This window comes from Pseudophryne corroboree, chromosome 6 (genome assembly GCF_028390025.1).
Source record: "Pseudophryne corroboree isolate aPseCor3 chromosome 6, aPseCor3.hap2, whole genome shotgun sequence".
NCBI classification, from domain to species: Eukaryota; Metazoa; Chordata; class Amphibia; order Anura; family Myobatrachidae; genus Pseudophryne; species Pseudophryne corroboree.
Genome location: NC_086449.1, coordinates 492,239,840 through 492,251,535, shown reverse-complemented (window position 1 = coordinate 492,251,535; position 11,696 = coordinate 492,239,840). Strand labels below are relative to the sequence as shown.

The following is an 11,696-nucleotide window of genomic DNA, read 5'->3' as shown; positions in this document are numbered from 1 at the left end:
TCGGATTCGGGTGTGTTTTGGATTCGGGTGTTTTTTTTCAAAAACACTAAAAAACAGCTTAAATCATAGAATTTGGGGGTCATTTTGATCCCAAAGTATTATTAACCTCAAAAACCATAATTTACACTCATTTTCAGTCTATTCTGAATACCTCACACCTCACAATATTATTTTTAGTCCTAAAATTTGCACCGAGGTCGCTGTGTGAGTAAGATAAGCGACCCTAGTGGCCGACACAAACACCGGGCCCATCTAGGAGTGGCACTGCAGTGTCACGCAGGATGTCCCTTCCAAAAAACCCTCCCCAAACAGCACATGACGCAAAGAAAAAAAGAGGCGCAATGAGGTAGCTGTGTGAGTAAGATTAGCGACCCTAGTGGCCGACACAAACACCGGGCCCATCTAGGAGTGGCACTGCAGTGTCACGCAGGATGGCCCTTCCAAAAAACCCTCCCCAAACAGCACATGACGCAAAGAAAAAAAGAGGCGCAATGAGGTAGCTGACTGTGTGAGTAAGATTAGCGACCCTAGTGGCCGACACAAACACCGGGCACATCTAGGAGTGGCACTGCAGTGTCACGCAGGATGTCCCTTCCAAAAAACCCTCCCCAAACAGCACATGACGCAAAGAAAAAAAGAGGCGCAATGAGGTAGCTGTGTGAGTAAGATTAGCGACCCTAGTGGCCGACACAAACACCGGGCACATCTAGGAGTGGCACTGCAGTGTCACGCAGGATGTCCCTTCCAAAAAACCCTCCCCAAACAGCACATGACGCAAAGAAAAAAAGAGGCGCAATGAGGTAGCTGTGTGAGTAAGATTAGCGACCCTAGTGGCCGACACAAACACCGGGCCCATCTAGGAGTGGCACTGCAGTGTCACGCAGGATGTCCCTTCCAAAAAACCCTCCCCAATCAGCACATGATGCAAAGAAAAAGAAAAGAAAAAAGAGGTGCAAGATGGAATTATCCTTGGGCCCTCCCACCCACCCTTATGTTGTATAAACAAAACAGGACATGCACACTTTAACCAACCCATCATTTCAGTGACAGGGTCTGCCACACGACTGTGACTGATATGACGGGTTGGTTTGGACCCCCCCCAAAAAAGAAGCAATTAATCTCTCCTTGCACAAACTGGCTCTACAGAGGCAAGATGTCCACCTCATCTTCACCCTCCGATATATCACCGTGTACATCCCCCTCCTCACAGATTATCAATTCGTCCCCACTGGAATCCACCATCTCAGCTCCCTGTGTACTTTGTGGAGGCAATTGCTGCTGGTCAATGTCTCCGCGGAGGAATTGATTATAATTCATTTTAATGAACATCATCTTCTCCACATTTTCTGGATGTAACCTCGTACGCCGATTGCTGACAAGGTGAGCGGCGGCACTAAACACTCTTTCGGAGTACACACTTGTGGGAGGGCAACTTAGGTAGAATAAAGCCAGTTTGTGCAAGGGCCTCCAAATTGCCTCTTTTTCCTGCCAGTATAAGTACGGACTGTGTGACGTGCCTACTTGGATGCGGTCACTCATATAATCCTCCACCATTCTATCAATGTTGAGAGAATCATATGCAGTGACAGTAGACGACATGTCCGTAATCGTTGTCAGGTCCTTCAGTCCGGACCAGATGTCAGCATCAGCAGTCGCTCCAGACTGCCCTGCATCACCGCCAGCGGGTGGGCTCGGAATTCTGAGCCTTTTCCTCGCACCCCCAGTTGCGGGAGAATGTGAAGGAGGAGATGTTGACAGGTCGCGTTCCGCTTGACTTGACAATTTTGTCACCAGCAGGTCTTTCAACCCCAGCAGACCTGTGTCTGCCGGAAAGAGAGATCCAAGGTAGGCTTTAAATCTAGGATCGAGCACGGTGGCCAAAATGTAGTGCTCTGATTTCAACAGATTGACCACCCGTGAATCCTTGTTAAGCGAATTAAGGGCTGCATCCACAAGTCCCACATGCCTAGCGGAATCGCTCCGTGTTAGCTCCTCCTTCAATGCCTCCAGCTTCTTCTGCAAAAGCCTGATGAGGGGAATGACCTGACTCAGGCTGGCAGTGTCTGAACTGACTTCACGTGTGGCAAGTTCAAAGGGCATCAGAACCTTGCACAACGTTGAAATCATTCTCCACTGCACTTGAGACAGGTGCATTCCACCTACTATATTGTGCTCAATTGTATAGGCTTGAATGGCCTTTTGCTGCTCCTCCAACCTCTGAAGCATATAGAGGGTTGAATTCCACCTCGTTACCACTTCTTGCTTCAGATGATGGCAGGGCAGGTTCAGTAGTTTTTGGTGGTGCTCCAGTTTTCTGTACGTGGTGCCTGTACGCCGAAAGTGTCCCGCAATTCTTCTGGCCACCGACAGCATCTCTTGCACGCCCCTGTCGTTTTTTAAAAAATTCTGCACCACCAAATTCAAGGTATGTGCAAAACATGGGACGTGCTGGAATTGGCCCAGATTTAACGCACACACAATATTGCTGGCGTTGTCCGATGCCACAAATCCACAGGAGAGTCCAATTGGGGTAAGCCATTCCGCGATGATCTTCCTCAGTTGCCGTAAGAGGTTTTCAGCTGTGTGCGTATTCTGGAAAGCGGTGATACAAAGCGTAGCCTGCCTAGGAAAGAGTTGGCGTTTGCGAGATGCTGCTACTGGTGCCGCCGCTGCTGTTCTTGCGGCGGGAGTCCATACATCTACCCAGTGGGCTGTCACAGTCATATAGTCCTGACCCTGCCCTGCTCCACTTGTCCACATGTCCGTGGTTAAGTGGACATTGGGTACAGCTGCATTTTTTAGGACACTGGTGACTCTTTTTCTGAGGTCTGTGTACATTTTCGGTATCGCCTGCCTAGAGAAATGGAACCTAGATGGTATTTGGTACCGGGGACACAGTACCTCCAACAAGTCTCTAGTTGGCTCTGCAGTAATGATGGATACCGGAACCACGTTTCTCACCACCCAGGATGCCAAGGCCTCAGTTATCCGCTTTGCAGTAGGATGACTGCTGTGATATTTCATCTTCCTCGCAAAGGACTGTTGAACAGTCAATTGCTTACTGGAAGTAGTACAAGTGGGCTTACGACTTCCCCTCTGGGATGACCATCGACTCCCAGCGGCAACAACAGCAGCGCCAGCAGCAGTAGGCGTTACACGCAAGGATGCATCGGAGGAATCCCAGGCAGGAGAGGACTCGTCAGACTTGCCAGTGACATGGCCTGCAGGACTATTGGCATTCCTGGGGAAGGAGGAAATTGACACTGAGGGAGTTGGTGGGGTGGTTTGCGTGAGCTTGGTTACAAGAGGAAGGGATTTACTGGTCAGTGGACTGCTTCCGCTGTCACCCAAAGTTTTTGAACTTGTCACTGACTTATTATGAATGCGCTGCAGGTGACGTATAAGGGAGGATGTTCCGAGGTGGTTAACGTCCTTACCCCTACTTATTACAGCTTGACAAAGGGAACACACGGCTTGACACCTGTTGTCCGCATTTCTGGTGAAATACCTCCACACCGAAGAGCTGATTTTTTTGGTATTTTCACCTGGCATGTCAACGGCCATATTCCTCCCACGGACAACAGGTGTCTCCCCGGGTGCCTGACTTAAACAAACCACCTCACCATCAGAATCCTCCTGGTCAATTTCCTCCCCAGCGCCAGCAACACCCATATCCTCCTCATCCTGGTGTACTTCAACACTGACATCTTCAATCTGACTATCAGGAACTGGACTGCGGGTGCTCCTTCCAGCACTTGCAGGGGGCGTGCAAATGGTGGAAGGCGCATGCTCTTCACGTCCAGTGTTGGGAAGGTCAGGCATCGCAACCGACACAATTGGACTCTCCTTGTGGATTTGGGATTTCAAAGAACGCACAGTTCTTTGCGGTGCTTTTGCCAGCTTGAGTCTTTTCAGTTTTCTAGCGAGAGGCTGAGTGCTTCCATCCTCATGTGAAGCTGAACCACTAGCCATGAACATAGGCCAGGGCCTCAGCCGTTCCTTGCCACTCCGTGTGGTAAATGGCATATTGGCAAGTTTACGCTTCTCCTCCGACAATTTTATTTTAGGTTTTGGAGTCCTTTTTTTTCTGATATTTGGTGTTTTGGATTTGACATGCTCTGTACTATGACATTGGGCATCGGCCTTGGCAGACGACGTTGCTGGCATTTCATCGTCTCGGCCATGACTAGTGGCAGCAGCTTCAGCACGAGGTGGAAGTGGATCTTGATCTTTCCCTAATTTTGGAACCTCAACTTTTTTGTTCTCCATATTTTATAGGCAGAACTAAAAGGCACCTCAGGTAAACAATGGAGATGGATGGATTGGATACTAGTATACAATTATGGACGGACTGCCACGGTTAGGTGGTATAAAAAAACCACGGTTAGGTGGTATATAATACAATTATGGATGGACGGACTGCCTGCCGAGTGCCGACACAGAGGTAGCCACAGCCGTGAACTACCGCACTGTACACTGGTTGATAAAGAGATAGTAGTATACTCGTAACAACTAGTATGACGACGGTATAAAGAATGAAAAAAAAACCACGGTTAGGTGGTATATATTATAATACAATTATGGATGGACGGACTGCCTGCCGAGTGCCGACACAGAGGTAGCCACAGCCGTGAACTACCGCACTGTACACTGGTTGATAAAGAGATAGTAGTATACTCGTAACAACTAGTATGACGACGGTATAAAGAATGAAAAAAAAACCACGGTTAGGTGGTATATATTATAATACAATTATGGCTGGACGGACTGCCTGCCGAGTGCCGACACAGAGGTAGCCACAGCCGTGAACTACCGCACTGTACACTGGTTGATAAAGAGATAGTAGTATACTCGTAACAACTAGTATGACGACGGTATAAAGAATGAAAAAAAAACCACGGTTAGGTGGTATATAATACAATTATGGTTGGACGGACTGCCTGCCGAGTGCCGACACAGAGGTAGCCACAGCCGTGAACTACCGCACTGTACACTGGTTGATAAAGAGATAGTAGTATACTCGTAACAACTAGTATGACGACGGTATAAAGAATGAAAAAAAAACCACGGTTAGGTGGTATATATTATAATACAATTATGGTTGGACGGACTGCCTGCCGAGTGCCGACACAGAGGTAGCCACAGCCGTGAACTACCGCACTGTACACTGGTTGATAAAGAGATAGTAGTATACTCGTAACAACTAGTATGACGACGGTATAAAGAATGAAAAAAAAACCACGGTTAGGTGGTATATATTATAATACAATTATGGATGGACGGACTGCCTGCCGAGTGCCGACACAGAGGTAGCCACAGCCGTGAACTACCGCACTGTACACTGGTTGATAAAGAGATAGTAGTATACTCGTAACAACTAGTATGACGACGGTATAAAGAATGAAAAAAAAACCACGGTTAGGTGGTATATAATACAATTATGGTTGGACGGACTGCCTGCCGAGTGCCGACACAGAGGTAGCCACAGCCGTGAACTACCGCACTGTACACTGGTTGATAAAGAGATAGTAGTATACTCGTAACAACTAGTATGACGACGGTATAAAGAATGAAAAAAAAACCACGGTTAGGTGGTATATATTATAATACAATTATGGATGGACGGACTGCCTGCCGAGTGCCGACACAGAGGTAGCCACAGCCGTGAACTACCGCACTGTACTGTGTCTGCTGCTAATATAGACTGGTTGATAAAGAGATAGTATACAATACTACTAATATACTGGTGGTCAGGCACTGGTCACCACTAGTCACACTGGCAGTGGCACTCCTGCAGCAAAAGTGTGCACTGTTTAATTTTAATATAATATTATTTATCATGTACTCCTGGCTCCTGCTATAACAACCTGCAGTGCTCCCCAGTCTCCCCCACAATTATAAGCTTTATATACAATACATTGATGTGCAGCACACTGGGCTGAGCAGTGCACACAGACTGAGTCACTGTGTGACTGTGTATCGTTTTTTTCAGGCAGAGAACGGATATATTAAATAAAACAAACAACTGCACTGTCTCTGGTGGTCACTGGTCACTGTGGTCGTCAGTCACTAAACTCTGTCTGCACTCTCTTCTAATCTACAGTATCACAGCAATCTCTCTCTCTCTCTCTCTTCTAAATCTAATCTAAATGGAGAGGACGCCAGCCACGTCCTCTCCCTATCAATCTCAATGCACGTGTGAAAATGGCGGCGACGCGCGGCTCCTTATATAGAATCCGAGTCTCGCGAGAATCCGACAGCGTCATGATGACGTTCGGGCGCGCTCGGGTTAACCGAGCAAGGCGGGAAGATCCGAGTCGCTCGGACCCGTGAAAAAAAAAGTGAAGTTCGTGCGGGTTCGGATTCAAAGAAACCGAACCCGCTCATCTCTAGTACAAACGTGAACTATTAGGTCTTTAGACACCACTGTGCTACATACATTAATTGAAAAACCCCAGCTAAGTCTACAATGTGTTCCATAGAGATGTGCGGCAGGCACTTTCGTGTTTTGTGTTTAGGTTTTGGTTCTAATTCCCCACTCGTGATTGGGTTTGGTGGTAATTTTGATCCTACAGTATTATTAACCTCAATAACATTCATTTCCACTCATTTCCAGTCTATTCTGAACACCTTGCACCTCACAATAATGTTTTTAGGCCAAAAGGTTGCACCGAGGTGGCTGTATGACTAAGCTAAGCTACAAAAGTGTGCAGCACAAACACCTGGCCCATCTAGGAGTGGCACTGCAGTGGCAGACAGGGTGGCACTTAAAAAAACTAGGCCCCAAACAGCACATGATGCAAAGAAGAAAAAGAGGTGCAAGATGGAATTGTCGTTGGGACCTCCCACCCACCCTTAAGTTGTATAAACAGGACATGCACACTTTAACTAACCAGTCATTTCAGTGACAGGGTCTGCCACACGACTGTGGCTGAAATGACTGGTTTGTTTGGGCCCCCACCAATAAAGAAGCAATCAATCTCTGCTTGCACAGACTGGCTCTACAGAGGCAAGATGTCGACCTCATCCTCATCCTCCGATTCCTCACCCCTTTCAGTGTGTACATCCTCCTCCACATAGAGTATTAATTCGTCCCCACTGGAATCCACAATCACAGGTCCCTGTGTAATTTCTGGAGGCAATTGCTGGTCAAGGTCTTCCCGGTGGAAATTATAATTCATTTTGATGAACATCATCTTCTCCACATTTTGTGGAAGTAACCTCCTATGCCGATCGCTGACAAGGTTACCTGCTGCACTAAACACTCTTTCGGAGTACACACTGGAGGGGGGACAACTTAGGTAAAATAAAGCCAGTTTGTGCAAGGGCATCCAAATTGCCTCTTTTTCCTGCCAGTATATGTACGGACTATCTGACATGCCTACTTGGATGCTGTCACTCATTTAATCTTCCACCATTCTTTCAATGGTGACAGAATCATATGCAGTGACAGTAGACATGTCAGTAATTGTTGGCAGGTCCTTCAGTCCGGACCAGATGTCAGCACTCGCTTCTGACTGCCCTGCATCACCGCCAGCAGGTAGGCTAGGAAATCTTATCCTTTTCCTCACAGCCCCAGTTGTGGCAGAAAGTGAAGGAGGAGCTGTTGACGGGTTACATTCCGCTTGAGTTGACAATTTTCTCACCAGCAGGTCTTTGAACCTCTGCAGACTTGTGTCTGCCAGAAAGAGAGATACGACGTAGGCTTTAAACCTGGGATTGAGCACAGTGGCCAAAATGTAGTGCTCTGATTTCAACAGATTGACCACCCTTGAATCCTGGCAAAGCAAATGAAGGGCACCATCCACAAGTCCCACATACTTTGCGGAATCACTCTGTCTTAGCTCCTCCTTCAATTTCTCCAGCTGCTTCTACAAAAACCTGATGAGGGGAATGACCTGACTCAACTTGGCAGTGTATGAACTGACTTCACGTGTTGCAAGTTCGAAGGGTTGGAGAACCTTGCACAAGATGGAAATCATTCTCCACTGCGCTTGAGTCAGGTGCATTCCCCCTCCTTTGCCTATATCGTAGGTAGATGTATAGGCCTGAATGGCCTTTTGCTGCTCCTCCATCCTCTGAAGCATATAGAGCAGAGGTTCCCAAACTGTGTGCCGTAGCTCCCTGGGGTGCCTCGGGACACTTGCAGGGGTGCCCTGGGTTGGTGGTCCAGGACCAATTCAAATTATTCATGGTCAATATAATAGGCAAAACCAGTGCTGGTGGTAAAATATGTGGCCAAACAGAAGCAAATCTTGTCCCTCACCACACAACTGACAATAAGGATGACATATAAACGTGATCTACTTAATGTAATATTTCTTTCTAAATTTTCAATAAGAAATGTTTGGCCTTGGGATGCCGTGAAAAAATTCTGATATTCTAGGGCGCTGTGATTCAAAAAAGTTTGGAAACCACTGATATAGAGTGTTGAATTCCACCTCATTACCACCTCTTGCTTCAGGTGATGGCAGGGCAGGTTCAGGTGTGTGTGGTGGTGCTCCAGTCTTCGGCACGCGGTGGTTGAATGCCAAAAGTGGCCCGCAATTTTTCGGGCCACCGACAGCATCTCCTGCATGCCCCTGTCATTTTTCAAAAATTTCTGCACCACCAAATTAATTGTATGTGCAAAACATGGGATGTGCTGGAATTTGCCCAGATATAATGCACGCACAATATTGGTGAAGTTGTCCGATAACACAAATCCCCAGGAGAGTCTAACTGGGGTAAGCCATTCTGCGATGATGTTCCTCAGTTTCCGTAAGAGGTTGTCAGCTGTGTGCCTCTTATGGAATGCGGTGATACATAGCATAGCCTGCCTAGGAACGAGTTGGCATTTGCGAGATGCTGCTACTGGTGCTGCCGCTGCTTTTGTTGCTGCGGGAGGCAATACATCTACCCAGTGGGCTGTCAAAGTCATATAGTCCTTAGTCTGCCTTGTTCCACTTGTCCACATGTCCATTGTTAAGTGGATAGTGGGTTCAACTGCATTTTGTAGGATACTAAGGACACTCTCAGACGTCTCTGTACATTCTCGGTATCGCCTGCCTAGGGAAGTGGAACCTAGATGGGATTTGATACCGTGGACACAGTACCTCAAACAATTCTATAAGTCCCACTGAACTAATGATGGATACCGGATGCACGTCTAAAACCAACATAGCTGTCAAGGCCTCAGTTATCCGCTTTGCAAAAGGATGACTGCTGTCATATTTCATCTTCCTCACAAAGGACTGTTGGATAGTCAATTGCTTAGTTAAAGTAGTACAAGTAGTCTTCCGACTTCCCCTCTGGGATGACGATCGACTCCCAGCAGCAACAACAGCAGCGGCAGCAACAGCAGGCATACCACTCAAGGATCCTCCAGAGGAATTACAGTTAAGAGAGGACTCCTCAGTCTTGCCAGTGTCATTGCCTGCAGGACTACTGACGTTCCTGACTGAGGAGGAAGTTGACATTGAGGGAGTTGGTCGTGTGGCTTGCAGGAGCTTGGGTACAAGAGGAAGGAGGGATTTAGGTGTCAGTGAACTGCTTATGCTCTTACCCAAAGTTTCACAACTTGACACTGACTTCTGATGAATGTGCTGCAGGTGATGTATAAGGGAGGATGTTCCTAGGTGGTTGACATCCTTACCCCTACTTATTACAGATTTACAGAGGCAACAGATGGCTTGACACCTGTTGTCCGGATTTGTGGAGAAATAATTCCACACCGAAAAGGTGGCTTTTTTGGTATTTTTCTTAGGCATCACAATGGGCTTATTCATCCCACGGACAACAGGTATCTCCCCCGGTGCCAGATTTAAACAAACCACATAACCATCAGAATCCTCATCGTCAACTTCCTCCTCAGCACCAGCAACACCCATTTCCTCATCCTGGTGTACTACAACAGTGACATCTTCAATTTGAATATCAGAAACTGGACTGTGGTTGCTTCTTCCAGCACTTGCAGAGTGCGTGCAAATGGTGGAAGGAGCCTCCTCTTCCCGTCCAGTGTTGGGAAGGTAAGGCATCGCAACCGCCAACACACTTGGACTCTCCTTGGGGATTTGTGATACCATCTTAGAACGCACAGTTCTTTGCTGTGCTTTTTCCAGCTTACCTCTTATCATTTTTCTAACAGGAGGATGAGGGCTTCCATCGCCATGTGAAGCTGAACCATTAGTCATGAGCATAGGCCAGGGACTTAGTAATTCCTTGCCACTCCGTGTCGTAAATGGCATATTGGCAAGTTTACGTTTTTCCTCAGACCATGTAAATTTATTTTTTGGGGTCTTTTTACAGAACTTTGGCTTTTTGGATTTTCAATCGGACCAAAAAAGAAAAAAGAAAGAAGACTCTTTTTTGGGTACACTCTTAGAAAAGTCAAAAGTAGACTAGAATACAGAAAAATGAAAACATAATATATTTATTAATCAGAAATATAAAAATTCAAACAGTTGGTATATCCAAATTGTACATATACTGTAGAAAACAGACACAAAATATAACATATAAAAAGTCTCACATCTGTGATGTCTGGAATACAATTAATACATGAGATAATCTCATATGGACAAAAACAGAATGTACTGTATACTACAGAAATATTAATTAATAAGACCCTCATAGGGTTAATGCCTAAATCGTCAGTATTAATCAGTAGGACCCACATAGGGTTAATACTCAATGGACTCACAGGTATGCTCACAAAAAATAATAGTCATGGGTAATTCGTGAATACGCAAGTGTAGGAAATTAATTAGAAAGATATGACAGTACAAGGTTATCTTTAAAGAATGGAGAAAAGTAAATAGAGAAGAAAAAATGGGAAGTTGCGAATCTGCTGTCAGTGTTAGGCACAGAGTCTGTCAATAACTTAAACCTCTACTAAACTTGGTTTTCACAGGAGGTTCTGCATCCAAGTACTGACCAAGCCCAACACTGCTTCGCTTCCAAGATCGGAAGGGGTTGGGCATTTACAGTGTGGTATGACAGTAGGGGTATCAATACCCATTATACTCAGGGATCACTGATGTGTGTTCACATAATAAAAAGTATGCAGAAACAATTCAGACTTAGAAAAGATAAGAGAATATATAGGAGGATCTGCTGCCAGCATTAGGCAAAGGTATATAAGGTAGTGACAAGTCTCTACCATATACCAATGGATCACTGGTGAGAGTCCAGAAAATCACAAGAATAGAAAATAAGAGCACACAAGATAATTAGACAGACAATAACATGTGCGACATTAAATACAAATCGGATTCCAGTCATAAAGACAGCATCTGAAATATAGCATGTCTAATTCCAAAATAAATGGTGCATAAGAAAGGCTGACATAAACCTCTAGAATAGAGATATAAAAAATGACTGATGTGAAAGTTCTCGATGTTTAGTCAGTGAAAGAAATACACAGAAAAGACTGAACTGTGATATAATTAATTGGAAAAGAACTTAATAGTTCACAGGAATTATACAGCAGGATCACTGGAATTATTTGGCAGGATCACTGGAATTATCCAGCAGAATCACTGGAATTATACGGCAGGATCACTGGATTTATATGCCAGTACAACTGGAATTATACGGCAGGATCACTGGAATTATACGGCAGGATCACTGGATTTATATGGCAGGATAACTGCAATTATACAGCAGGATCACTGGAATTATACAGCAGGATCACTGGATTTATATGGCAGTACCAC

At 45.7% G+C, this 11,696-nt stretch overlaps 1 pseudogene; it reads right to left on the bottom strand.

Annotated features, from left to right (window-relative positions):
• Positions 1-10,866: 10,866 nt before the first annotated feature.
• Positions 10,867-10,985, bottom strand: LOC134937389 (5S ribosomal RNA; annotated as a pseudogene).
• Positions 10,986-11,696: the final 711 nt, after the last annotated feature.